The sequence below is a fragment of the Mauremys reevesii genome, linkage group 12 (assembly GCF_016161935.1).
Source record: "Mauremys reevesii isolate NIE-2019 linkage group 12, ASM1616193v1, whole genome shotgun sequence".
Classification (NCBI taxonomy): Eukaryota; Metazoa; Chordata; order Testudines; family Geoemydidae; genus Mauremys; species Mauremys reevesii.
Genome location: NC_052634.1, coordinates 23,397,071 through 23,421,119, shown reverse-complemented (window position 1 = coordinate 23,421,119; position 24,049 = coordinate 23,397,071). Strand labels below are relative to the sequence as shown.

General features: G+C 58.3%; 3 non-coding genes across 3 annotated transcripts; 2 read left to right on the top strand and 1 right to left on the bottom strand.

The window, feature by feature from the left end:
* On the top strand, positions 1-164 carry LOC120376035. Its single transcript, XR_005586960.1, has one exon. It is a non-coding gene; the product is annotated as a U1 spliceosomal RNA (small nuclear RNA).
* Positions 165-2,078: 1,914 nt separating this feature from the next.
* Positions 2,079-2,194, bottom strand: LOC120376005. The gene has a single exon (XR_005586932.1). It is a non-coding gene; the product is annotated as a U5 spliceosomal RNA (small nuclear RNA).
* A 2,318-nt stretch (positions 2,195-4,512) lies between these two features.
* Positions 4,513-4,584, top strand: TRNAC-GCA. The gene has a single exon. It is a non-coding gene; the product is annotated as a tRNA-Cys (tRNA).
* The last annotated feature ends 19,465 nt before the right edge of the window (positions 4,585-24,049 follow it).

Below are 24,049 nucleotides of genomic sequence, written 5' to 3'. Positions count from 1 at the left end.
ATACTTACCTGGCAGGGGAGATACCATGATCACGAAGGTGGTTTTCCCAGGGTGAGGCTCATCCATTGCACTGCGGGTGTGCTGACCCCTGCGATTTCCCCAAATGTGGGAAACTCGACTGCATAATTTGTGGTAGTGGGGGACTGCGTTCGCGCTCTCCCCTGGTGATTGGTTTGAACAACAGACAACTGACAGTGGGCTGTTTAGGCTTAGTGCACTGCAAAGCAGATTTTCAGGAAAGCAGTTATTATTCTGGACCTTTGGAAGTGCTTTTTTCCACAGGCCCTGTACTTTTAGGTATCTTTGTCACACGTTCCTCCTTGTAAGCCAAGCTCAGCTCTGAACCTTTACTTGGGTCTCTCTGTGTTCTTGGCTTTTCCTGGTCTTTTGCAGCTGATCTGCTCTCTAGTCTGTTTTTGGGGGGCTTGGACTGGCTCTAAGGGGAGCTGCCTGCCTGCTCTGCTTCTTTCCCTGGTTGTAGCTTCTTGCCTGGCCCTTCTTCTCGGGCTCTTCCTCCTTTGACGGGAGGACGGCCTGTCCAAAACGCCTGTCCCACCTGGTCTCCTCGTCCAACAGGCAGCCTCTCGCCCCTTGCCCTGGGGCCGCTTTGGCTTTCGCTGTCTGTTCCTGTCTCTTGGTGGCCACCCTGTCTGTGCTACGGAGACTAGGCTGTCACAACCCCATGCTGGAGGAGGGCTTTCCGTCACTTGAGGCCCACCCACCGCCTCCCCGACTGCCCTTTAGCTACGCTGCGGGTTAGGGCGGCGTGGCCGTGTCGCCCAGCAGCGGGTTTTCCCTTTTGCACACCTCTGACGGACGGAGCTGTTTTGACTTAACTGTTCAGCACGCACCGACCCTCGGGCCTGGGCTGCACGGGAACGTCGTCGGCGCGGCTACATCAGTCCGCGCCTTGGTCGGAAGAATTCTTCCGTCGACCTAGCTCCCGCCTTTCGGGGAGGTGGATGGCCGGCACCAACGAGGAAAACCCTCTCCAGGACCCTTCTCCGGGAACAGTGCCCTTCCGTTTGGGGAGATTATGCTGCTTTAAAAAAGAGAAATTGTTTAACTGCCTTTCTCTGAGGCAAGGTTGACTTTGTATTGCTTCCCTCGTGGCTCCTTATAGCAGTTGTGTTCTGAAATCTTTAGGGTTTGACTTCATTTATGATGAAATCTTGCTGTAACTTTATTCTAATTTTCAATGAGTAACTAGACCTGAGCTGTTTGGCGTGTTAGTGGAGGATTGTTTAAAAACCTGGGATTCCACTTTCGGCTGCCTTTCCATTACATTTCCTCTGAAAGCCCACCGAAAGCCTCCACTTCCCACATAACTCTCTCAAACCTGCAGTCATCAGGCATACAGAAGATGCTTACAGTTTCACTCCATACGAGTCCAGTTCCTTGCTGTTTCCTGTCTAACCACTGCACACATATGGTATCCCCTCCCTACCCGGAGCTGCTTCCTGGCTTTTCCGCTCAGGACAGGAAAACGAGAATGGAGAGGTAAGCTGTGCAGGGAACTCTTCCTCAGCTCGCACTCCACCCCCAAGGGCCTTTCGAGGTCTTCTACGGACTTCAGGTTTCATTTGATTTCCAAGGTTTATGGGCTCATTAATTAGCCATCTCTCCTAATGCAGGGATCCTACGGGTCAGACCAAAGACCGATGGCCCAAAAGAGCTAAGAAACAGAAATAAAGGTGAGCGCTAGGCGTTACATTCAGATGAGCATCCAGAATCTGACTGTGCCCTGGTTCAACGCTGCCGAAAAGAAGGAGCTCGTCAGGTCCCTCTGCTAGCACCCAAATCTGGTGGCTAGTCAGTCTGCTGGGAAATAAGGAAAAGGAAAAGAATTAAAGGAGTCAGGCAATAACAAGGAAATGAAAAGGTTTGTCGAACGGGTTCTGTCTGATTGACCGTCTTCCCAGCTACCCGTCCAAGTTAAAGACCTAGCCCAGTATCCTGTCTGCTGACAGCAGCCAATGCTAGGTACCCCCTCCTATACTTTTTTCATACTATAGAAAAGTTTCAGCCAGTGACACCAGCTCAGGGAGCACTCTTCTGTTTTTCTCACAGCAGGCAACAGCCTTGCCAAAGCAAAGCCTTAAAAAATTGGGTACAAACTCATCAACATTCCTCTCCACGGAAATCTTTAGTAAAAGGCGAAAGATTTATACGAACTGAAGAGAAAGCAGAGCATGTAGAACTCGTGGCAGAGGCGCTGCCGGGGCAACCGCCTACGCTCCCAAAAGTCAGGGTGACTACTCTCCCAGCCCGCTACACCGCTAGCTTTCAGAGGAAATGGAATTGAACCGATTGGCAGCCCGAGTTGGATCATCGAAACCGGGGACACAGGGAGCAAAACCAGCCCCTCGACCAGGGACTCGCTTCGCTGCACGCAATGCACTGTGGCTATGCAAATAAGATGCTCCGGCCGTCTCTGGCGCTCAAAGGAGTCTTTTCTCCGGGCTGCCTCTGCTCCTTCCCCGGCTGGGCGGAGATTGGGATGGGGCAGCTGCTCTCCTGAGACAGTCCCGCTGATGCTCAGGCGCATGGAGGACGGAGCCCGGACGAGAAGCCAGAGGGCACTTGGCCCACAGCTAAAACCCGGAGCAAACGCACACACTTTGCAAAGTAACAGGAGCCGGGATCTCGCACATGAGATTCTATCTGCCGGCCGGGGTGCGACCCCGCGTTGTACCTGCCGCTTGGTCTGCCTCTGCTGCAAAGTAGCTCGCCTCGCTCAGATCCTTGGGGTTCGCTGAGCTGCAGCTCACCTTGATACACGGGAACAGCTTCAAATCATGGAATATCAGGGTTGGAAGGGACCTCAGGAGGTCATCTAGTCCAACCCAATCCCCAACTAAATCATCCCAGCCAGGGCTTTGTCAAGGCTGACCTTAAAAACCTCTCAGGAAGGAGATTCCACCACCTCCCTAGGGAACCCATTCCAGTGCTTCACCACCCTCCTAGTGAAAAAGGGTTTTCCTAAGATCCAACCTAAACCTTCCCCACCGCAACTTGGGACCATTGCTCCTCATTCTGTCATCTGGTGCCCCTGTGAACAGTCTAGATCCATCCTCTTTGGAACCCCCTTTCAGGTAGTTGAAAGCAGCGATCAACTCCCGCCTCATTCTTCTCTTCTGCAGACTAAACAATCCCAGTTCCCTCAGCCTCTCCTCATAAATCATGTCTTCCAGCCCCCTAATCACTTTTGTTGCCCTCCCCCAGACTCTCTCCAATTTGTTTCTGTAGTGGGGGCGGGGAGTGAAAACTGGACGCAGTGCTCCAGATGTGGCCTCACCAGTGCTGACTAGAGGGGAATAATCACTTCCCTCCATCTGCTGGCAACGCTCCTACTAATCCAGCCCAATATGACCAGTTACCCATATTGAATGCAGACACAGCAATATTTGATACATTGGTTGCTGTCCATTCAGGAGGTTCTTTCCCACCTGTTCATAAATAATGAAGCTGCTCTAAGCGGAGGGGAGAGAGCTGTCCTGTCCGTGCAGTTAACCCATCTCCCCGAGAGGTGGTAGCTATGTCAGTGGGGGAAGCTATGTTGGTGGGTGTGCAAGCTGTGGTGTCTACATGTGTATATAAAGTTTAATCAAACCCCATTTTTTAAACCCCTGTGGTCTGGGAATAGAAAAGGAGCTCTCAGAGGCAGAGCCCGTCCTTCAAAATCCTTAAGGTCACTGACTTGCCTATGCAAATGTCATGGGGGTTGTCATAAACAGATAGTTAAGGGTTAAAGTCTGTTTTACCTGTAAAGGGTTAACATGCAGTACCTGGTGACCACCTGACCAAAGGACCAATCAGAGACGAGATAATTTCAAATCTCTGTGGAGGGAAGCCTTTGTCTGTGTTCTTTGTTAGAACTCTTTTTGAATCTAAGAGGGACAGTCATGTCTCCAAGTTCTCCTGTAGTAGTTTCTACTAATTAATAGTGAGTATTAATTAGAAAGGTGAATTAGTCTTATGATTTGTTTTCTACATTTGCAGTTGTGTGTTTGCTAAAGGAAATGCTTTATTCCTGTTTGCTGATATTGCTTTTTACTGAGAAAGGGGGAGGGGGGATTCTCTCCAGAGATTGATAAGGTTATTCCCTATGAGTGTCCAGCTTGGGCTCATAGAGATTCTGTATTTTCTTTTTAGTCTTTAATAAATTCTTTTCTTTTCTATTAAGGACTTGTTGGTCTTTCCTTGGGTGGATTCTCAGGGAAAGAGAAGGGGGAGGTATCCCTCTGTAGTTAGATCCCGTGTCTCTCCTAGGAAAAGGGAGGGGGGAGGAAGCAGGGGGAATGGTTTGTTTCTCCTGGGTGTAAGAACTCCATGGATTTGGGGCTCTTGGAATCCCCTAGGATTTTGGGGAAGGACTGTGTCTCAATCCACATTTAATGATTGAGTGGTGGCAGCCTACTAGATCTAAACTAGGATTTTAGTTTAGAGGGAAACCAAGTCAGGTCCCCACATTGGAGCCCAACAGTTCCAAGTGGGGGTGAGACCTTTGACAGGGGTATAGCTCAGTGGTAGAGTGTTTGACTGCAGATCAAGTGGTCTTTGGTTCAAATCCAAGTACCCTCTCACAAACCTGTTCCTTCAGTAAAAATAATTCCATTTCCAGGAGCTCCACTAAATGGGGATCCCTGAAATGAATGGACACACTCAATGTTTTCCTGTGCAAATGCCTTAAAACCTAGCAAACATGTCCCCCAGCTGAAATCACTTCCAATCCTCCAAGTGTCTAGGTTTGTTTTCATCAATTGAACAAATTCACATGAAGACACATTTGCAGGTCCTTGGCCTCCATGGGCTACAATGTGCAGAAGAACAAGAACCAAATCCACTTGGGAGGCATGGACTAGTCTGTATTACATTTGGTAAGTAAGTTGCCATTGGGACTGAAAACTCTACTGGCGGTGGACAGGAGCCTGTTACAAAACTAAAATAACCAGGATTTACCAAACTCCCTGTTACACATTCAATCCTCTGTTTGTGCACACGGCATCAACTGGGGCTCTAATAAATGGCAGCCTTCCTTTAACACCGATCGTTGTTCCTTGTGACTTTCAGATACATTCGAATGACAGCTGTTCAGAGGTCATGTGCTGCTAGTTCATGAGCAGCAGCAGAGTCTCTGTACATTTACCAACGGTAGAGCTGGGTGTGTCTGCATCCAAGTAACTGCAGAGTCAGTGTAGTCCCAGACAGTTAATTGCACAGTCTCACTTTCTGGTCTCATTGATCATTTGGGTAGATACAGCAACGGTTTGGTGGGTTTTGGTTTTTTTTCCCCTTCATTTTCTCCTAAGGAATGTGTGATCTTGAGCATGTTAGTTTAAGTTCCCTGTGGGTCAGGAAAATTCCATCTCCTTGAAATACCTGGGGAAGTGACCTGCTTGTATAACCTAGAATAAAGGAGCTTTTAAAGAAGAGACTGCTTTACAAATATGCTGGGATAAAAACAGTAAATTTCACAGCCAGACACCAGGCCAGGATCAATGGATGGGGCCAGGGTCAATTAATTTCAGAAGAAACAAACTCTTGGGAAGTAGCTGTAATTTGTCCCCAAACCTTTCCTTGTTCTCATATGCTATCAGGGATTCTCTTCCAGAGGGCAGAGTTAAGGTTATCTAGGCATGTACTCTCACTCTGTATTCCCTGTTTTTCCAGAGTTTGAGTTTTACTGATCTCGATGTTCTGGAAGGTAAGAGATATTCACTGTCAAAGTTAACTCTGTGTTAACAAAGGTTTTGTTAGTGGCAAAAAATGTGACTAATCCCTCACTGCGGTAATTCCACTGACTTCAGTGTGCTCTTTCCCCATTTCTAGTTCCAAAAAAATAAGCAAATTAAAACAACCTTGAGACCTAAAATGCTGTGAGAAAATGGAAATTTTAGTAGCTCAAATAATTCAGTTTCTTCTGTGTCTTGTGTGTGTGTGTAAATGGCACAACACATTAATTTATAAGCACATCTTTCTTAACTTCTTTAAATATTCTGTAGTACATTGACTAGATCAGGTGGGTTGTTCAATGCAGTGAGGTTTTCATGCATTGCCCAATACATATTTTTCATATTATGTAACTGAACACAACTCATTGAACACAAAATTGTGTATTTCATGCTGTGAACTGTGTTGGTAGCTCAAATTAATAGGTTTATTTTCTCTCTCTCTCTCTCTGTGAGGCACAACAAAATAATTTAGTGATGCTGAAAACGTTCCCTTCTCCTCCAGAACTGCCTTGGAATCACCTTCCCTTTGTAGATTAATCTGCCCCTGTGTCTCTACAAGGAAAATATAGTTTCTATGAAAAAACCACAATTTTTTAATTAAAGGGGCTGAGACAGAATAGCCACATGATGGTGACACATCAGGAATGCAAAGCAACAGGTTTGTTGCCGGCTCAAAGGGCCCGAGGCAGAGCAACAGCAGGGTTCGTTGCCCAGTGTGCGTCGCACTAATTAACACACCAGGGTGGAGAAGCAAACCACGTTTATTTGAGCTCAAAAAAAGGTGCCAGGGAGAAAAAGCATCTCAAATCCTGCACACCCACGCGCAGGCGGGGTCCCAGCATTTATACCCCCCTTGTTTGTGTAAGCCTTTTGTTTGGTTTTCCCCCTCACCCCTCCCTTCCCAACAGCAGTTACTTTAAACATTACATCTCAGCGTGTTAGAAAAGTTCCCATTTGCATATTTATCTATGGCCTTCACAGCACAGACGCATGCAGATTTTCCTCCCCCCCTCCCCGCCACTTTTTGCTGTTTAAAACTGTCCTGCAGCTGCAAGCTGAGACAGCTGACGGTTACACATTTTGCTTGCTGTTTTGTTAGCATCTTAGGCTTTGGCTACACTTACACTTCAAAGTGCTGCCGTGGCAGCGCTGCCGCGGCAGCGCTTTGAAGCGCTAAGTGTAGTCAAAGCACCAGCGCTGGGAGAAAGCTCTGCTGGCGCTTTGCAGCGCCGCAATTTGCAGCGCTGGAGAGGGTGTGTTTTCACACCCTGCTGCAGCGCTGCAAATTTGCAAGTGTAGCCAAGCCTTTAGGCTGGTTAAAGTTCACAGCATGGAAGAACTTGGGTTCACTCAGGCCCAAATTCACAACTTTGGTTTACTTAGGCCGAGTGACACCAACAGGTTCCTAGTTTGCACATTGATGGTGACAGGGGATTGAACTCGACTCCCCTCTTTCTACAGACACATTTGTTTTATTCTCTGAGGTCAAACATAAGTTTAAATGTTGTACTTAGTCCTCTGCCTTGTAGCTTCAACAGCCGCCGATGCAAGATGAGTTACTGCAGAGCAAAGAAAGGTTGGTTCGGTCACTAGGTCTGTGTTTCTATTGCTCGTTTGCTCTCTCCCCTTCCCTGATAAGGAGCAACAGTAAGAGAGGAAGAGGTTAAAACATGTGCTAGGTGGTGGCTGGGTTTGGATGACAAATTTAAAACCATCTCAGCGCCCTCTAGTGTGACACTGACACCATCAGAATCTCACCTTTCACTCACACTTCATTAATAACAGTTTCCCTGAACTACTTTGCTGTGATTATTTCAATGGCTCCTACACCGATACCTGCTGCCCCTTCTGGCTGGTTAATTGCACTATTTGGAACCTGCTCCTAAAATTACACCCTTCCTGGGAGCAAGATTCAAAACTGCCCAAGGAAACCCCATTGGGTTCCAAGTGCAGCCCAGGCAGGGTGGCAAGGGGACAGCCCAGGGGTCTCAGAGCTTCTTCTTCCTCCTCACAGAGAGAAGGTTAAGGAGGGCCACGAGTTATGACTCCTGGGTTTTAGTCCTGGCTGTGGGAGGAAAGGGGTGTTTAGTGGATTAGAGTTGGGGGCTTAGGAATCAAAGAGGAAACATCTCCCTTTTCAGCTTCAATGCACATTGAACAAGAACATGGCTTCTCATCTCTTAGGTTTCAGAGGAGCAGCCATGTTAGTCTGTATCCTCAAAAAGAACAGGAGTACCTGTGGCACCTTAGAGACTAACAAATTTCTTAGGTTCTGTTGCCATCATGTGGCCATTTCATTTCACTTCTTATTGTTAAAAGGTTTGGGTACTTCAATGAGGCTAATCATCTAGTGGAACAAGCTCCGCAAGGGACGTGGTTAATTCCCCATCACTGCCCTGTGTAAATGAAGACCGCAGCTCTTGCTGCAAGACACCTGGTGTGTGAGTGTCCCTGTTCCCCCTTCAGAACCTCTGGTACATGGTGCTTCCCTGCTCCCAGTTCAAGATCCCCATCATGTGGGTGCTTCCATCCAAGATCTCCGGTGAGTGTCTCTGTCCCCCACCCCATGAACTAGCTCCCATGTGTGGTTTCCCCTGCCTGCCCCCATCCGGGAGCTGTGGGTGTCACTGTTCCCCTTTTCAAGATCTGTGTCGCAGGGGGGCGTCCCTCACCCCAAGTCAGAATCCCCAGCGTGTGGGTGCTCCCATCCCCCCCTCCAGGCTCTGCGGGGGTGTCTGTATAAAAAGAGACTGTGTCTCACTGTCTTGCCCAGGTTACGCTGCAGGGGCTATTCACAGGTGCAATCCCACTACTGATCAGCATGGGAGTTTTGACCTGCTCCATTTCCAACCTGGGCTGGTTCACCCCTCCTTAGGCAACCTGGGGACCCCAAGCTTCCCCAGGATCACCATATTGATGCTGAACTTAGTGCGGACACCCGATCGGCACAGCCCCCTGCAGCCCAGAACTCCTGAGCTCAAGCGATCTGCCAGCCTCAGCCTCCCCAGGAGCTGGGATCACAGGTACCAGCCACAGGGCCCGGCTTGTTCTGCAGCCTGGCAGCTGGAGCTTTAAACTCTGCTTGTGAGCGCTGTGCCTTGGCCAGACGGGGACAGCCTGGAACTGGGAAATGCTCCTGCTTCCCCTGCCCCCGTCTCATGTCGAGCTGCAGGCGCCGCTGTCCTCCCAGGTAAGATCCCGGATGTTTCGGTGCCCCCTTCCCCCGCCCAGGTGTCCGGGTACCTCTGCCCCCCATACAGAATCCTGGGTGTGTGGGTGTCCGTCCCTCTGCAGAGGATCCCAGAGTGTGGATGCCCTTGTTCCCCGCTACAAGATCCTGAGTGTGTGGGTGCCACTCTCCCCCCCTAGAAGATCTCGGGTGCGTGGGTGGGTGCCCCTGTTCGCCCTTACAGCATCCCTGGTGCACGGGGGCCTCCCTCTGTCCCAACTCAGGGGCCCCAGGGTGTGAGTGCTCCCATCCCCCGATACAGGCTGTGGGGGGAGGGGTATAACTGGGTCTCCCTGTCCTGCCCATGCGGTGCTACAGCAGCTGTTCACAGGGGCAGCAACCCCACTGTCAACCTGCAGCTTTAACCTGCTCCAGGGGTGACCCATGCGGGTCGGGAGTGAGGGGCACCAGCAGAGCTGAGAGTCTGGAGGTCAGAACTGGGATAGCAGGGGCTGCGGGTCGGGAGTGAGGGGCACCAGCAGCGCAGTAACTGGGGAGCTCAGCGAGGAATCGAGGGGGCTGCGGGTCGGGAGTGAGGGGCACCGTCAGAGCTGGAGGGAGTGCAGGGGGCTGCAGGTCAGGAGTGAGGGGCACCAGCAGAGCTGAGAGTCTGGAGGTCAGGACTGGGATAGCAGGGGCTGCGGGTCGGGAGTGAGGGGCACCGTCAGAGCTGGTTGACGCCTAAGGGGCTGCGGGTCGGGAGTGAGGGGCACCAGCAGCGCTGTACCTGTGGAGAACAGCGAGGACTCGAGGGGGCTGCGGGTCGGGAGTGAGGGGCACCAGCAGAGCTGTGAGGCTGGAGGTCAGGACTGGGATAGTAGGGGCTGCGGGTCGGGAGTGAGGGGCACTGGCAGCGCAGTAACTGGGGAGCTCAGCGGGAAATCCAGGGGGCTGCGGGTCGGGAGTGAGGGGCACCAGCAGAGCTCTTGGTGTGGCGATCCGGATGGGGATAGGAGGGCTGCGGGTCGGGAGTGAGGGCAGCAGCAGAACTGTGAGTCTGGAGGTCAGGACTGGGATAGCAGGGGCTGCGGGTCAGGAGTGAGGGGCACCACTAGAGCTGGGGGGAACCCAGGGGGCTGCGGGTCGGGAGTGAGGGGCACCGGTAGAGCTGAAGGAAGCCCAGGGGTCTGTGGGTCAGGAGTGAGGGGCACCGGCAGCACAGTGACTGGGGAGCTCTGCGGGAAGCCCAGTCGCTGCAAGTCGGGAGTGAGGGGCACCAGCAGAGCTGTGAGTCTGGAGTCAGGACTGGGATAGCAGGGGCTGCGGGTCGGGAGTGAGGGGCACCGGCAGAGCTGGAGGGAGACTAGGGGGCTGCGGGTCGGGAGTGAGGGGCACCAGCAGAGCTGTGAGGCTGGAGGAAAGGACTGGGATAGGAGGGGCTGCGGGTCGGGAGTGAGGGGCACCAGCAGAGCTGTGAGTCTGGAGCTCAGGTCTGGGATAGTAGGGGCTGCGGGTCGGGAGTGAGGGGCACCAGCAGAGCTGTGAGTCTGGAGGTCAGGTCTGGGATAGTAGGGGCTGCAGGTCGGGAGTGAGGGGCACCGGCAGCGCAGTAACTGGGTAGCTCAGCGGGGAATCCAGGGGGATGCGGGTCGGGAGTGAGGGGCACCAGCAGAGCTGAGGGTGTGGAGATCAGGACTGGGATAGCAGGGGCTGCGGGTCAGGAGTGAGGGGCACCACTAGAGCTGGGGGGAACCCAGGGGGCTGCGGGACGGGAGTGAGGGGAACCGATAGAGCTGAAGGGAACCCAGGGGTCTGTGGGTCAGGAGTGAGGGGCACCAGCAGAGCTGTGAGTCTGGAGGTCAGGACTGGGAAAGCAGAGGCTGCGGGTCGGGAGTGAGGGGCACCGTCAGAGCTGGTGTACGCCTAAGGGGCTGCGGGTCGGGAGTGAGGGGCACCGGCAGCGCAGTAACTGGGGAGCTCAGCGAGGAATCCAGGGGGCTGCGGGTCGGGTGTGAGGGGCACCAGCAGAGCTGTGGGTGTGGAGATCAGGATTGGGATAGGAGGGGCTGCGGGTCGGGTGTGAGGGGCACCAGCAGAGCTGTGGGTGTGGAGATCAGGATTGGGATAGGAGGGGCTGCGGGTCGGGAGTGAGGGGCACCGGCAGCACAGTGACTGGGGAGCTCCGCGGGAAGCCCAGTCGCTGCAGGTCGGGAGTGAGGGGCATCAGCAGAGCTGTGGGTCTGGAGATCAGGATTGGGATAGGAGGGGCTGCGGGTCGGGAGTGAGGGGCAGCAGCAGAACTGTGAGTCTGAAGGTCAGGACTGGGAAAGCGGGGGCTGCGGGTCAGGAGTGAGGGGCACCACTAGAGCTGGGGGGAACCCAGGGGGCTGCGGGTCGGGAGTGAGGGGCACCGGTAGAGCTGAAGGAAGCCCAGGGGTCTGTGGGTCGGGAGTGAGGGGCACCGTCAGAACTGGTGGACGCCTAAGGGCCTGCGGGTCGGGAGTGAGGGGCACCAGCAGAGCTCTTGGTGTGGAGATCAGGATTGGGATAGGAGGGGCTGAGGGTCGGGAGTGAGGGGCAGCAGCAGAACTGTGAGTCTGGAGGTCAGGACTGGGATAGCAGGGGCTGCGGGTCAGGAGTGAGGGGCACCACTAGAGCTGGGGGGAACCCAGGGGGCTGCGGGTCGGGAGTGAGGGGCACCGGTAGAGCTGAAGGAAGCCCAGGGGTCTGTGGGTCAGGAGTGAGGGGCACCGGCAGCACAGTGACTGGGGAGCTCTGCGGGAAGCCCAGTCGCTGCAAGTCGGGAGTGAGGGGCACCAGCAGAGCTGTGGATCTGGAGATCAGGATTGGGATAGGAGGGGCTGCGGGTCGGGAATGAGGGGCACCGGCAGAGCTGGAGGAAGACTAGGGGGCTGCGGGTCGGGAGTGAGGGGCACCAGCAGAGCTGTGAGGCTGGAGGTCAGGACTGGGATAGGAGGGGCTGCGGGTCGGGAGTGAGGGGCACCAGCAGAGCTGTGAGTCTGGAGCTCAGGTCTGGGATAGTAGGGGCTGCGGGTCGGGAGTGAGGGGCACCAGCAGAGCTGTGAGTCTGGAGGTCAGGTCTGGGATAGTAGGGGCTGCAGGTCGGGAGTGAGGGGCACCGGCAGCGCAGTAACTGGGTAGCTCAGCGGGGAATCCAGGGGGATGCGGGTCGGGAGTGAGGGGCACCAGCAGAGCTGTGGGTGTGGAGATCAGGACTGGGATAGCAGGGGCTGCGGGTCAGGAGTGAGGGGCACCACTAGAGCTGGGGGGAACCCAGGGGGCTGCGGGACGGGAGTGAGGGGAACCGATAGAGCTGAAGGGAACCCAGGGGTCTGTGGGTCAGGAGTGAGGGGCATCAGCAGAGCTGTGAGTCTGGAGGTCAGGACTGGGAAAGCAGAGGCTGCGGGTCGGGAGTGAGGGGCACCGTCAGAGCTGGTGTACGCCTAAGGGGCTGCGGGTCGGGAGTGAGGGGCACCGGCAGCGCAGTAACTGGGGAGCTCAGCGAGGAATCCAGGGGGCTGCGGGTCGGGTGTGAGGGGCACCAGCAGAGCTGTGGGTGTGGAGATCAGGATTGGGATAGGAGGGGCTGCGGGTCGGGAGTGAGGGGCACCGGCAGCACAGTGACTGGGGAGCTCCGCGGGAAGCCCAGTCGCTGCAGGTCGGGAGTGAGGGGCATCAGCAGAGCTGTGGGTCTGGAGATCAGGATTGGGATAGGAGGGGCTGCGGGTCGGGAGTGAGGGGCAGCAGCAGAACTGTGAGTCTGAAGGTCAGGACTGGGAAAGCGGGGGCTGCGGGTCGTGAGTGAGGGGCACCGGCAGAGCTGTGAGGCTGCAGGTCAGGACTGGATAGCGGGGGCTGCGGGTCGGGAGTGAGGGGCACCGGCAGAGCTTTGGGTCTGGAGATTAGGACTGGGATAGCAGGGGCTGCGGGTCGGGAGTGAGGGGCACCGGCAGAGCTGTGGGTCTGCAGGTCAGGACTGGGATAGCAGGGGCTGCGGGTCGGTAGTGAGGGGCACCGGCAGAGCTGTGGGTCTGCAGGTCAGGACTGGGATAGCAGGGGCTGCGGGTCGGGAGTGAGGGACACCGGCAGACCTGTGAGTCTGCAGGTCAGGACTGGATAGCGGGGGCTGCGGGTCGGGAGTGAGGGGCACCAGCAGAGCTGTGGGTCTGGAGATCAGGATTGGGATAGGAGGGGCTGCGGGTCGGGAGTGAGGGGCACCGGCAGAGCTGTGAGTCTGGAGGTCAGGACTAGGATAGCAGGGGCTGCGGGTCGGGAGTGAGGGGCACCGGCAAAGCTGTGGGTCTTGAGGTCAGGACTAGGATAGCAGGGGCTGCGGGTCGGGAGTGAGGGGCACCGTCAGTGCTGGGGGGAACCAAGGGGCTGCGGGTCGGGAGTGAGGGGCACCAGCAGAGCTGTGGGTCTGGAGGTCAGCACTGGGATACCATCCAGCCTAATGGTAAGTGATGCCCAGCTGAGCCCATGGCCAGTACGTCCTGCTCCACCCACGGCCGGGCTGGGAGTCAGGACTCCTGGTTCTTCTCCCCAGCTGTGGCAGGGCAGTGCTGACTAGTGGTTAGAGTGGGGGTTGGGAGCCAGGGTATCCGGGTCCCACCGCTGGCTCTGGGAAGGGAGTGGGGGCGAGTCGTGGTGCCCCCCCCGGCTTGAAGTGGTTTCCATCCTGTGCAGGGTTTACAGGTTTGTTCACTGGCTCTCAGCACCTCCCACTATACAAATTGTCCCAGTGCCGCTGGGTCTAGTGGTTAGAGCCGGGGAGGCCGGGAGCCAGGCAGGGGCGGTGGGTATAAGGGGCCCGGGGAGGCACCTGGCCCGTGCTCCACCCAGAGGCCCTGCTTCCACTCGTCCTCTCCCCCGCAAGGCCCCATCCTCACCTCGCCCTTTCCCAAGCTCCATCCGGCCACATGGGGTCGTGGGGGGAGAGGCCGGGGGTGCAAACGGCAGAGAGGCAGGCGGGGGGGCCTTGGGGTGGGGGCGAAGAGGCACAAGTGGCAGGGCCTCGGGGGAAGAGACGTGAGAGGTGGGCGGGGGGGGTCAGGGGAGTGGAACAAAGGGGTCCTGAGAGGGGGAGTGTGGGCGGGGCTGAAGGGGGAGTGTGGGCGGGGTGGAGGGGGCGTGTGGGCGGGGCTTTGGCAGGAGGAGGCTGAGTGGCAGCAGGCCTTGGGGCAGGGCCACAGTCCGGGCCCGCCCAGCCTCCCCAAGTGGAGGAGTCCCAAGCTGCCCATGGAGCCAGGACTCCTGGGTTCTATTCCTGGCTCTCCCCCAGACTCCCAATCTGAGCTGGTGCAGCCCATCTCGCCCTCCCTGGTGCCTCAGTTTCCCCCGTGTGAGACGGGTCCCAGTGTGAACGGCTGCAGCGCCGTGGAGAATCTCGTCCCTTCTCCTGGCGGCTCCTTGGGAGCCCTGGGGAAGCAGCCAACTGCTGCAGCCCCTGGCTCCCGTCTGGGCAGCCCGGGGTGGGGGTGGGATCTGGGCAATGGGAAGAAGGAATCCCCTTCCCCACCCCACCCCGGGGACATGGGGAGGCTGGTGCTGCGGGGCAGGAGTCCTGCAGCCCTCGCAGGGGAGAAGGGGCAGGTTCGGCTTGGCTGCTGATGGGGGCACTGGTGGACTGGGGGCTCCTCCCTGCGGGGTGGAGATGGAGCACGGCCTGCTGGGAGCGGACGTCTCCTCTGGATGGGGGAGGGTGACACTGGCCAAATTGTGGGGCCCTGTCCCCCCAGACAAGGGAGGGGCCTCTCAGCCTTGCCGGCTCGTCTCTCTTTCACCAGGATCGGCCCAGCACCTGGCCTGGCCCAGACCCCTTCCTCAGCGCCAGCAGCTGCCCATTGTGGGAGTGGAGCGGCCGGGGGTGGGGCCTCTCAAGCCCCCTACGGGGAGCAGGGCCGGGGCACTGGGGGCAGAGGCTGCGATGGGGAGGTGGGTTGGAGAGATGTCGGGGTGAAGCTGGGACTCAGGGGAATGGGGCAGGCTGCAGGGAGGAAGTGTGGGGCCACCGGAGGAGCTGGGGGCTGGGAAGCTGCGGGGACACAGCCGGGGGTAGTGGTGACACCGCAGGGGGCTGCTCAAGAGGCAGTGGGCTGGGGGCAGGGCAGGAGCTCGGACAGGGGTGGGGTCAGGCTATTGCGGGTCTCCTGTGAATGGCACCAGACTGCAGGAACCCCCGGCCGGCAGCCCCTGCTGGGGTCTGGTCAGTGCAGACCCCCGCTGCACCCTGCTGGGGTCTAGTCACTGCAGCCCCGATGCACCCTGCTGGGGCTCTGGTCACTGCAGCCCTCCCCGCTGCACCCTGCTGGGGCTCTGGTCACTGCAGCCCCCAATGCACCCTGCTGGGGCTCTGGTCACTGCAGCCCCCATGCACCCTGCTGGGGCTCTGGTCACTGCAGCCCCTCCCGCTGCACCCTGCTGGGGTCTAGTCACTGCAGCCCCCGCTGCACCCTGCTGGGGCTCTGGTCACTGCAGCCCCCGATGCACACTGCTGGGGGCTCTGGACACTGCAGCCCCGATGCACACTGCTGGGGCTCTGGTCACTCAGCCCCCGATGCACCCTGCTGGGGCTCTGGTCACTGCAGCTCCCCACCCCGATGCACCCTGCTGGGGCTCTGGTCACTGCAACCCCCATGCACACTGCTGGGGCTCTGGTCACTGCAGCCCCCGATGCACCCTGCTGGGGCTCTGGTCACTGCAGCCCCCCGCTGCACACTGCTGGGGCTCTGGTCACTGCAGCCCCAGATGCACCCGGCTGGGGCTCTGGTCATTGCAGCCCCCGATGCACCCTGCTGGGGCTCTGGTCACTGCAGCCCCCAATGCACCCTGCTGGGGGCTCTGGTCACTGAAGCCCCCCCCCCGATTCACCCTGCTGGGGGCTCTGGTCACTGCAGCCCCGCCCCCCCGCGGCACCCTGCGGGGGGCTCGGGGCAGTGCAGCGCCCCCCCCCCCCGATGCACCCTGCTGGGGGCTCTGGTCACTGCAGCCCCGCCCCCCATGCACCCGGCTGGGGGCTCTGGTCAGTGCAGCCCCCCCCGATGCACCCTGCTGGGGGCTCTGGTCAGTGCAGCCCCCAACCTCGCACTGGAACTGGGCGGGGGGGGAAGGTTTCTTCTCGCGCTCCCATTGGTCAGGGCTCTGCCTCCTCTTCCTATTGGCTGTCTCGGGAGAGGCGGAGCTTCCGAGAGGGCGTCACGTGGCCTTGAAGCGTTCGCGAGGCGGCTCCTGAGCAGCCCAACCCCCCGAGCTCCCTCCCCACTGCCGCCCCTCCCCTCTCTGCCCCGCCCCAACCCCTGAGCTCCTCCCCACTGCCGCCCATCCCCTCTCTGCCCTGCCCCCAACCACCCCTGAGCTCCCTCCCCAGTGCCGCCCTCCCCTCTCTGCCCCGCCCCCAACCCCTGAGCTCCTCCCCACTGCCGCCCATCCCCTCTCTGCCCCGCCCCAACCCCTGAGCTCCCCTCCCCACTGCCGCCCATCCCCTCTCTGCCCCGCCCCCAAACCCTGAGCTCCCCTCCCCAGTGCCGCCCATCCCCTCTCTGCCCCGCCCCAACCCCTGAGCTCCCCTCCCCACTGCCGCCCCTCCCCTCCTCCCCGCCCCCAACCCCTGAGCTCCCTCCCCAGTGCCGCCCCTCCCCTCCTCCCCGCCCCCAACACCCCCGCGCCCCCTCCCCAGTGCCTCCCCTCTCCCTCTCTGCCCTGCCCCCAACCCCTGAGCTCCCCAACCCCAGTGCCGCCCCTCCCCTCTTCTGCCCCCACCCCAAACACCCCTGAGCTCCCCTCCCCAGTGCCGCCCCTCCCCTCTCTGCCCCCACCCCCAACCCCTGAGCTCCCCTCCCCAGTGCCGCCCATCCCCTCTCTTCCCGCCCCCAACCCCTGAGCTCCCTCCCCAATGCCGCCCCTCCCCTCTCTGCCCCGCCCCCAACCCCTGAGCTCCCCTCCCCGCTGCCGCCCATCCCCTCTCAGCCCCCAACCCCTGAGCTCCCCACCCACAGTGCCGCCCATCCTGCTCTCTTCCCCGCCCCAACCCCTGAGCTCCCCATCCCCAGTGCCGCCCATCCCCTCTCTGACCCTGCCCCAACCACCCCGAGCTCCCCATCCCCAGTGCCGCCCATCCCCTCTCTGCCCCTGCCCCAACCACCCCGAGCTCCCCTCCCCAGTGCCGCCCATCCCTCTCTGCCCCGCCCCCAACCCCTGAGCTCCCCTCCCCGCTGCCGCCCATCCCCTCTCAGCCCCCAGCCCCTGAGCTCCCCACCCCAGTGCCGCCCATCCCCTCTCTGCCCCCGCCCCAAACCCCGAGCTCCCCTACCCCGCTGCCGCCCATCCCCTCTCTGCCCCGCCCCAACCCCCGAGCTCTCCCTCCCCAGTGCCGCCCATCCCCTCTCTGCCCCCGCCCCCAACCCCTCCGAGCTCCCCTCCCCAGTGCCGCCCATCCCCTCTCTGCCCTGCCCCCAACCCCGAGCTTCCTCCCCAGTGCCGCCCATCCCCTCTCTGCCCCGCCCCAACCCCTGAGCTGCCCATCCCCTCTCTGCCCCTGCCCCCAACCCCTGAGCTCCTCCCCAGTGCCGCCCATCCCCTCTCTGCCCCGCCCCCAACCCCTGAGCTCCCCTCCCCAGTGCCGCCCATCCCCTCTCTGCCCCGCCCCAAACACCCCGAGCTCCTCCCCAGTGCCGCCCATCACCCTCTCTGCCCCGCCCCAACCCCTGAGCTCCCCTCCCCAGTGCTGCCCATCCCCTCTCTGCCCCCGCCCCCAACCCCGAGCTCCCCTCCCCAGTGCCGCCCATCCCCTCTCTGCCCCGCCCCAACCTCCCCTGAGCTCCCCTCCCCAGTGCCACCCCTCCCCTCTCTGCCCGCCCCAACACCCCGAGCGCCCCTCCTCTGGTGCCGCCCATCCCCTCTCTGCCCCGCCCCAAACACCCCCGAGCTCCCAATCCCCAGTGCCGCCCATCCCCTCTCTGCCCCCGTGCCCAACCCCTGAGCTCCCCCGATGCCGCCCATCCCCCTCTTCTGCCCCCGCCCCAAACACACCCCGACACTGGTCCTGGTTTTGGGAGGGGAACAGGAGAAAGGACAAAAGAAGCAAGAGACGAAGAGAAAGGAGGGAGGGAGGGATGGATGGAGGAAAAGGTGAAACAAAAAGAACAAACCCTAATGTCCCCAGTGATTTTAAGGGACAAAATCCCTTGTACGGAATAAAATTCTGCCTCCTTAAGCTCGTGTTTTCCATGCCTAGAATTCAACTGTCACCAGATGGATCAGACTGAACAGGTTTCAAACCTCGAGGAGGCTCTTACCTTCTAAACAGGGACGGCTGTTTTCTAGTAAACTCACTAAAAGGGAGGGAGAAAACTCGAAAGAGGTTCCTCCTGGTGCCCATGTACGTGAACCCGAATACTCTCTCAGTCCTCAAAGAGAGACCTCGAGAAGGAGACTTGCTGAAGCAAAGCCACAGGGGTCTCTGAGGTTTCCCTGGTCCCTCGCCCCTGTCCTGTCTTCCTGATGTCAGCATCTCTCTGTGAGGTCACCACCTCCCCACCACCTTTGACCAATAGTCTGAGGTCCTGCAAAAGGCCTTTGTGGTGTCACTGCCACACCCCTCCCTTCCTGTGCTAATGTCCTGCCCCTGCCCAGGCACTTTGGGGGTTTGAGCTACTCCCTGTGGATCACCCAATTAAGGACCATCAGCTATACAACTGACCCATTGAGAGAAGGCAGATACACCTTGTGACTCAGCAGGGTATGCAGGGACCTGCCTATGGACAGAACTCAGGTTTTTCTATGCCACGTGCTGGATAGAGTGTCCTTGAGACAAAGAAAGCAAAGACCACATGGCAAGAGACTATACAAGGCTGATGCCTCATTTCCATCATTTCAGCAGAGTTGAAAGCTGGAGCTGAGAGGGACCTGGCAGGACACGCGGGGCTCGAAGCCTCTCGCATGGGACCCTCGCTGAGCAGCAGGAGGCGGAGGGAAGCTGATTGTCAGGGCTCAGGGCTGCACCCTGCCATGCTGAGCCGGTGTCTGTGCTAAGCTCGGCATCAATCAGATGATTCTGGGAAGTTCGGGGTGCCCGGGCTCCCACAGGAGGGTGAAGCAGGTCACCCCTGGAGCAGGGTAAAGCTGCAGGGTGACAGTGGGGTTGCTGCCCCTGTGAACAGCTGCTGTAGCACCACCTGGGCAGGACAGGGAGAGCCAGTTATACCCCCCCCCCAGCCTGTATCGGGGGATGGGAGCGCTCACACCCTGGGGACCCACCCACCAGAGATCTGCTGGGGGGGAGAGTGGCACCCACACTCCCAGGATGTTGTACGGGGGGGCAGAGTTACCTGGACACCTGGGCTCCTGGATGGGGGATGGGGGGCACCGAAACATCTGGGATCTTACATGAGAGGAGAGAGAAGCCTGCATCCAGACATGAGACGGGGGCGGGGAAAGCAGGATCATTTCCCAGTTCCAGGCTGTCCCCGTCTGGCCAAGGCACAGAGCTCACAAGGAGAGTTTAAAGCTCCAGCTGCCAAGCAATAAAAGCAGCCAGGCTCCATGGCTGGTGCCTGTGATCCCAGCTCCTGGGGAGGCTGAGGCCGGCGGATCACTTGAGCTCAGGAGTTCTGGGCTGCAGGGGGCTGTGCCGATCGGGTGTCAGCACTAAGTTCAGCATCAATATGATGATCACAGGGAAGCTTGGGGTCCCCAGGTTGCCTAAGGAGGGGTGAACCAGCCCAGGTTGGAAACGGAGCAGGTCAAAACTCCCCTGCTGATCAGTAGTGGGATCACACCTGTGAATAGTCCCTGCAGCATAGCCTGGGCAAGACAGTGAGACATGGTTTCTTTTTATACAGACACCCCCCGCAGAGCCTGGAGGGGGGGATGGGACACCCACACGCTGGGGATTCTGACTTGGGGGGAGGGATGCCCCCCTGCAACACGGATCTTGAAAAGGGGAACAGAGACACCCACAGATCCTGGATGGGGGCAGGCAGGGGAAACCACACATGGGAGCTAGTTCATGGGGTGGGGGACAGAGACACCCACCAGAGATCCTGGATGGGAGCACCCACATGATGGGGATCTTGAACTGGGAGGAGGGAAGCACCATGTACCAGAGGTTCTGAAGGGGGAACAGGGACACCCACACACCAGGTGTCTTGCAGCAAGAGCTGCGGTCTTCATTTACACAGGGCAGTGATGGGGAATTAACCAATTCCTGCGCAGAACTTGTTCCACTAGATAATTAGCCTCACGGTTAAAAAATGGTAATTTCCAGTTGGTGTTTTGTGACATTGACTGCAAACCAAGGGGATCATGTTCAACCTTTGTCTGGTGAATTAAAGAACCCTTTAAAATCAGATATTCCCCCCTCTGGGAATTTTTAAAACTGTGTATTTAAAATCAGTGACTAAATCCCCTCTTAACCTCCAGTCAATGAAATCAATTGAGTTTCTTCAATCTCTCGCTGTGGACAGAAGAGAGCAATGCACATTTTCCTTGTTTTTAAAGGCAAAATTCCTGATCTTTCCAAGGGGAGCTTCTGCTTCAACGGTCAGTTTGGGGAAGGATTTGGCTTCCTGGGTTATAATCTGCCGGCTCGGTTATAATCTGCGGTCTGAAGGGTCAAATTTAGATGAGACCATTAGTGCTGCCCCCGTGTGGCCGGAGATGGGAGCTCACAAGCAGAGTTGAAAGCTGGAGCTGGAACGGACCTGTCTGGACACGCGGGGCACAAAGGCTCTCACGTGGGATCCTCGCTGTGCAGCAGGAGGCGGAGGGAAGCTGGTTGTCAGGGCTCAGGGCAGCACCCTGCCATGCTGAGCCGGTGTCTGTGCTAAGCTCGGCATCAATCAGGTGACTCTGGGCAGTTCGGGGTCCCCGGGCTCCCACAGGAGGGTGAAGCAGGTCACCCCTGGAGCAGGTTAAAGCTGCAGGGTGACAGTGGGGTTGCTGCCCCTGTGAACAGCTGCTGTAGCACCGCCTGGGCAGGACAGGGAGAGCCAGTTATACCCCCCCTCCCCCAGCCTGTATCGGGGGATGGGAGCACTCACACCCTGGGGACCCACCCACCAGAGATCTTCTGCGGGGGGAGAGTGGCACCCACACACTCAGGATCTTGTAGGGGGGGCAAGGGCATCCACACTCCGGGATCCTCTGCAGAGGGAGGGACACCCACACATCCAGGATTCTGTATGGGGGGCAGAGGTACCCGGACACCTGGGCGGGGAAAGGGGGCACCGAAACATCCGGGATCTTACCTGGGAGGACAGCGGTGCCTGCAGCTCAACATGAGATGGGGGCGGGGGAACCAGGAGCATTTCCCAGTTCCAGGCTGTCCCCGTCTGGCCAAGGCACAGATCTCACAAGCAGAGTTTAAAGCTCCAGCTTCCAGGCAGCAAAATAAGCCGGGCTCCCTGCCTGGTGCCTTTGATCCCAGCGCCTGGGGAGATTGAAGCCGGCAGATCGCTTGCGCTCAGGAGTTCTGGGCTGCAGGGGGCTGTGCCGATCGGGTGTCTGCATTACGTTCAGCATCAATATGGTGATCCCGGGGAAGCTCAGGGTCTCCAGGTTGCCTAAGGAGGGGTGAACCAGCCCAGGTCGGAAACAGAGCACGTCAAAACTCCTGTGCCGATCAGTAGTGGGATTGTGCCTGTGAGTAGCCCCTGCAGCGTAGCCTGGGCAAGACAGTGAGACACGGTCTCTTTTAAGACCCCCCCCCCCCCCGCAGAGCCTGGAGGGGGGATGGGAGCACCCACACGCTGGGGATTCTGACTTGGGGGGAGGGACGCCCCCCTGCACACGGATCTTGAAAAGGGGAACAGAGACACCGACACACCACAGAGCCTGGATGGGAGCAGGGAACCATACATGGGAGCTAGTTCATGGGGTGGGGGACACACCCATATGCTCCGTTGCACCATTCTTAATGAGAAGAACGGGGGCATCCGCACAACACGGATCCTTAACGGGCGGGGGCGGGGACACCCACACACTCCACTATTAACCAGGAGGGACAGGGGCACCAGACACCCCCAGTAGCGTGGAGAACACCCACAGCGACCGGATCCCTCATGGGGGGTAAGACAGAGGGGATTGTAATGGGGCCCAGCGCACCCATGCACCAGGGATTGTTAAGGGTTGAAGGGACAGGGACACCCACACACACTGAGATCACATCATTGGAGGAACGCAAACCCTCCACAGAAGGACCTGGTCTGTTCCATGATGGCAGCCCAGCCTGGGTGAGTCAAAGTCTCTTTTTATACAGGCACGCCCCAGAGATCCTGACTAGGGGAGAGAGACACCCACCCACCAGAGATCCTTAATGGTCTAGGGTGCACCCACACACCAGGGATTCTTATGGGTGGGAGGAATGGAGACAGCCAGACACACTGAGATCACTTCCTCCCAGGAGCCTGGGCCAGACAGGGACACACAGTCCCCCTTTACATATCTGCCAGACAACCTGCCTCCCACCCCCTCCACACAATGTTCTTATCTGGAGGTGAAGCCAGGGAAACCACATGGAGGATTCTTATCTGGGGAACTGGGGGGACCCACTTACCACCAGAGATTCTTAAGGGCAGGAGGGACAGGGACTCTCACCTCTGCAGCATGGGGGTGGGTCGCCTGCTGGGATCATCTGGGCATATTTCACCTCGTCAGCTCCCTGCCATTGCCTTGGGGGCCCCTTGTTCGCTGCCTCTGGTACCCAGTTTAGCCTCCTTCCTGAGGGCTGAAACGCTTTGATCTATCTAAGGTCTGTGGGATCAATGTGTGTCATGGTGTAATTCTGTGTTATTCGGGGGTCAGACTAGCTGAGCTAATGGCCCCTTCTGCCCTTAAACACCATGAGAACATTTCCCTGGTTTCTCCTTGCGCCTGACAGACACCACGGTGAGGGGCCCAAGAGAAGATCCTGGACACAGCGCTCTGGCTCTTACGTTACTTGGGGACGTCAGCGCTTTCCTAGCAAAGCTGCTGCTAAAGCGCTGGATTTGGGGAACGGTTCGGCTCCAGTTTAGAGATCTGCCTGCGGGGTGTGAACCTGCCACGAGGAGTGAGAAACGCAACCAGCAACGGGAGGCGTTGGCTGAGCTCCGGGCTGCCCCCGTGTGGCCAAAGCTTAGAACTGGAGTTTAAAGCTGGCGATGGGAGGGACCTGAACACGCGGGGCACGAAGGCTCCTGCGTGTGACGCTTGTTGGGTGGGCAGCTGAGCGTAGCTGATTGCCGGAGTCCAGGGCTGCACCCCGGGGTGCTGAGCAGGTGCCTGTGCTCAGGTTGGCCTCGCTATGCTGGTTTCTGGGAAGTTTGGGGTCTCCAGTTCCTCCTAGGGAGAGGGGAGCCAACCCAGGAAAGGAGGCCGGCAAAACTCTGGTACCAATTGTGAAGAGCCGCTGCAGCCCCGCCAGGGAGAGCCCGTCTCTCTTTGTGCAGCCCCCTCATTCCTCAGGACAAGGGTTGTGCTCAAAGATCTGTGCCCCGTGTTTTCACCTCCATGTGAAGTGCTCAGTGCAAATAACCCTCAGCGCATCAGCTCAGTTCCAGGCTCCACTTCCACCCGCTCAGAGTGCAGAGCTCCCAGGCTGAGCCTGAAGTTGGAAGTGGGAAACCCTGTAACCAGCCTGGCCCCGTGGCTGGTGCCTGTGATCCCAGCGCCTGGGGAGGCTGAGGCCAGTGGATCGCTTGAGCTCAGGAGTTCTGGGCTACAGGGGGCTGTGCCGATCGGGTGTCCACACTAAATTCAGCATCAATATGGTGATCCCGGGGAAGCTTGGGGTCCCCAGATTGCCTAAGGAGGGGTGAACCAGCCCAGGTCGGAAACAGAGCAGGTCAAAACTCCCGTGCTGATCAGTAGTGTGATCGTGGCTGTGAATAGCCCCTGCAGCGTAGCCTGGGCAAGACAGTGAGACACAGTCTCTTTTTAGACATACCCCCCCCCCCGCAGAGCCTGCAGGGGGGGATGGGAGCACCCACACACTGGGGATTCTGACTTGCGGGGAGGGACGCACCCAAGCAACACGGATCTTGAAAAGGGGAACAGAGACACCCACAGATCCCGGATGGGGGCAGGCAGGGGAAACCACACACTGGAGCTAGTTCATGGGGTGGGGGACAGAGACACCCACCAGAGA